This window comes from Myotis davidii, unplaced genomic scaffold (genome assembly GCF_000327345.1).
Source record: "Myotis davidii unplaced genomic scaffold, ASM32734v1 scaffold274, whole genome shotgun sequence".
In the NCBI taxonomy this organism is placed as follows: domain Eukaryota; kingdom Metazoa; phylum Chordata; class Mammalia; order Chiroptera; family Vespertilionidae; genus Myotis; species Myotis davidii.
Genome location: NW_006285613.1, coordinates 172,483 through 177,322, shown reverse-complemented (window position 1 = coordinate 177,322; position 4,840 = coordinate 172,483).

Genomic DNA, 4,840 nt, shown 5'->3' with positions numbered 1-4,840 from the left:
AATATAAACTGATGTACAAAAATAGAGCCAGAGACAGAGAAGCATCGAACAGACTGTCCAACTTCAGAGGGAAGACGGAGGGGTGAGGGGGAGGTAAAAGATCAACCAAAGGACATGTATGCATACATACAAGCATAACAAATGGACACAGACACTGGGGTTGTGGGCGCTTGCCCGGGGTGGGAATGGCTGGGGGTGGGGTGTCAGTTGGGGAAAAGGAGACATATGTAAAACTTTAGAGAATAAAAAATAAATAAGTAAAAATAAAAAATAACAACTTTTACATGTATCCATTAATGCTAATATTCACCTTTTTCCACATTTTAACAACTCTGAAATTGGAGTGTGTCATAGTAGCTGGTATCTTATTATCCCCTCAGCCACACAGTAGGCACAAAGTACCTGTCATTGCAAGGCACACATGAGCTTGGCCACAGATATTCATCCTGTCATTATCTCAATTGAATTAATGTACATTGTTGGTATTACACATGTTCATTTCACTGCTATTTAAAATGTCTTCAAAAGTAACACTGTGACTTGGCATGGAGAGGAAAAGTCGTTGTGTACACAGAAAGGCATGTAAACAGAGCAGCAGCTGGGAAATGCTACTATATTGGTGCAAAAATATTCATTATAGGAAGAAGGATCACTACCACTTCAAAGCAACAAATCATGGAAGCGCTTTATGGAACGTAAGCAGATGAAGCTATGTTACATTTTGCTCTCTGGGGCATACGCAAAAGAAACATCTTCCAGTGGCCAACTAATGCAACTAAAGGCAAAAGAACTGCCAAATCCCTGGATAGATGAAAGAAATGTCAAAGCATTGAGAGGCTGGTGTCACCGAAAATGTGACACATAAGGGGCTCATTAAGGCTTTGTGTCACAGCTTAACTGGGAACATTTTTGTCTTCCATAACAGTATGTAAAATTATAATGTGCCCTAGCTCGTTTGGCTCTGTGGATAGAGCATGGCCGGTGGGCTGAAAGGTCCCGGGTACAATTCCAGTTAAGGGCAGATGCCTGGATTGTGGGCTCGATCCCCAGTAGGGGGCATGCAAAAGGCAGCTGATCAATGAATTCTCTCTCATCATTGATGTTTCTCTCTCTCCCTCTGCCTTCCTCTCTGAAATCAATAAAAATACGTTAAAAATAAATAAATAATAAAATAAAATTATAATGTGTCCTAAAGTCAATGGTATCTTAACACATTTAGAATAAAAACTTCCTGTAACTTTGGAAACACTTTGGGCTTCAATAAAAATATAAAAGCAGAATACAAAATTGCAAAAAAGTCATGACTATGCAGAATAATTTTAAAATAATGTGGGAAAATTAAAAAAAAAACATCAAAAGTTAAGTCTGTAAAATATGATTATAGTTCATTTTAATTTTCTTCTTCCATTTTATGTTTTCCAAGTTATTAAAAGAATTTTGTTTTTAATTAATTAAAAATAATATTTAGAACATTAAAAACAGAGATGAAAATGCACCCTCTAGGCACGCATAACTTTCTTTATAACCCATTATTGTTATTTATTTAAGCCTTTTTAAAATCTTTTTATATTTCATACCGTTATTCTTCTGTGAGAAGTATATTCTACTTCTCATACCTCCTACCTGGTATTCCTTGCATTGAACCAATGAATGTCAACCCAATCCATAATCCTCACACTTTCATAACATTCAATAAAACTTTCTTGGCCCTTGCCATTCCAACTACAGATGCTAACTTATTACTTTTTTCTCTAAATATTGAAGCTCTTTCAGAAAAATTATAAACCTTTCCAAGCTGTCTTTCTTAGTACTTATAATTATTCCAAATTCGCTACTTTAAGCTCTTCTGAAATCCAGTCTATTGCAGACCAAGCATATGTTCAAGTTATTCAACTGTGGCATCTTTCTCTTTCTTTCCTATATGACAGAAACTAAGAGGGACAAAGAGCAAACACCACTTTGCCTGGGTATATTAGTGATCGAAAGTCCTTTTAGCTGGCATATTTTGCAGCCAGGGACTTTTGGGTAGTAATTTAATATCAAGCCCTAGAGTTTCTGAGGTCACTGGTATGATGAATGAGGAGAGTTGAAGGAGAAGCTGGAACAGAAAGGGAACCTCAGAACCAGGGCGTCCTGAACAAGCTGGATTCATGCTGGGGAACGCATCCCCAGGCCCATCTTTCTCTCTGCCCTGGATTTAAGTTTCATTGCATTTACAAAATCCAACTCTTACCTCTCTTACTCTTCTATGATCAAATTAAAGAGTGTCCAACTGTCACAGGCAGCCACATGTTACAAATAGAAAGCAAGATGAACCCTCACTTCACATATTTGGGCTCCTCATCAGTCAATGGCTGATAGAAGATTCTCCCCAAAGTGGCATCTCTATTTGTCTCTGCAGCTAGCAAGGCTCCATCCTCGAGCCTCATGAACTCTTCTGTCATTCACAGAATCTGTGGGTGACCTTCTTATAGATGAGGTGAGGGTATCAGACAGCCACCCATCAATTCCACAAATGAAGGTTGCCATGCCCCCAATTTAACCTTCCCCACTGGCACCATCAATAAACCAAGTCCTTAGATCAAAATTTGATTATCAGAAGCTCTGTTTTCACTTCAAGTCTGTCCTATAAAGTAATCTTATTTGATGATGCAATTGTAAAATCCTTTAGGCATTTAACCTGTAGCCCATTAGCGTGTTCAACTGCCAATTCATGCTCTGTCCCACCCCTAATTTGTTAAAATAATAAATAAATAAAATCTGGCTTTAATGCTACTCATTCATATAAGACTAATAATAAAAGTCTGGATTAATCTAAGATTAAAGCCAAGGCTTACTTTACTGGAGACAGACTCTCCCAGAGCCTTGGACACAAAAGCATGATGGAATAACTGGGGGTGCAGGGATGCCATAGCAATACATACAGAGCTTATTTCAAATCAGAGCCACAACACATCAGCTCAGCACAAAGAGAGAGGCATCCTGGGTACAAATTTGAAGGAGGAGTGGGAAGGGCCTGCTGGAAGTGTCTTGACACTGTTCCAGGAAGACCTAGACTTTTGTAAAGTCAGAATCTGCCCAAAATAGTAAAATAAGGATACATCTGAATGCTGTCATGTGAGTTGCTCATTAGCATTTCACGCAGGCAGACAGAAACTTACTGGAGAAAGGAAGAAATCACATTCCTAGCTCATCCCCCACCAAGAGCTACAAATTTGGCATCTCTGCACAGGAGGAAACCACACCCTGCTGCCAACAGACTCATCATCAGCTCAACCCACAGTGAAAACACACAGAAAGCAAAATACCCCTGCATGGTTAATTCTCTCCGCACCTTGTATTTATCAGACTTCAGAACATTTTCTGGAATCGTTACATACACTCTCTTGTGACCCAAAGTACTTTGCTCCCTACCTGAATTGTGCTTACTTCATTAGAATAGAGGTATAATTAGCTTCTTTAATGATCAATGTACTAGAAATCTGCAGGAATGGGGAGGGCGGAAACGAAAGGCACCATTTGTACCCAGAGCCCTGGAGAGAAGCTGGTTTCCTCGATGCCCCAGCCCCATTCTCCCCGTGAGCACTTTTCAGAAGTGGTGCCTCTCTAATCATTTGCACTGCTTTACAGACCCCAAATGATAAGCCAGCCCTGATGCTGGATTTGACTTACACCTTTGAGGTTATGTTGGTGCTTGCTACTCTGCAAGTTCCCAATGATCGGCCACAGGCGACCCAAGAGGCAAATGAAGGCAAGCACTGCAGATACTTTACCTCATCCTTCATCACACCTTTTGGCAAAATTGATAAACGTGGAACAAAGTGGGCTGTTTTGAATTTTACCTTTTCCTGCTTTAACTGCCCTGCTTCTAGTGGGAAGGTAATAAGCAGTGACATGGTCTAAAGGCCATGCGCTGAAGGGAGACAAAGGAGGCTGGGTAATCAATACCTGAATTCTGGAGTCAGTTAGGCATCTGAGTCACTTTCCCCAAAAGAAGAGGCCTTTATATCATGGCAGCCTACAGTGACCCGTCTGTGGCGGGAGAAATGCTTTGTAGTATAAGCTTATGCTGATGAGAAGACAAAGTAAGAAATGATTGCATTGTCTTACGTGTGTGTCTTCAGATTGACTTTCTGTCACCTGCCTCTACAGGTCCTCATGTGCTGCTTGCAGGGGACTGGCAGCTCTCAGCTGCTGCTGTCCCTCTCCATTCCCGGCTAACATCTCAGACCACAGCACCAAACCTTAGCACCCCCTTTCTTCTCATTCTGCATTTATTCCATGTCGTGCAGTTCTAAGGGTTCGTCACTGAAAACAATAAAAGTCAAAAAGAACAACCTGATAATATTGTTTAACCTTTAAGAAATTGTATTTTTTCAGAACATTCAATGACATGGGAAAGTGCTCATCATATAATATTAAATGAAAAAAGGATAAAAAAATGATGCAGGCAATATGATCTGAATTGAGTTTATATGTGTCTATGTCTGTGTGTAATTTCAAAATATTAATCTTGATCATTTCTTGACAATGCAATTAATAATTTTAATTTGCTTCTTTATGCACTCAAAAATGTATAAAGTTGAACATTTATCATTTTTGTTAACAAAAATAATAATCTTTTCAAACTGCTACACAGATGTAAGATATTCCTCAGTTTAAACCCAAGTTTTATTGTTTATTTACACGACATTCTACTCTACTAACTTCATTTCCTATCCTCTGGATTCCCCAGGTCCCACATGGTTCAAATTTGTTTCCAGTGTCCAGAATGGAAATGGAGTGAGCAGACTGACTTCTGGGTGACTCCTCAGCTCCCCATGTGTCAGGAAGAGGGATG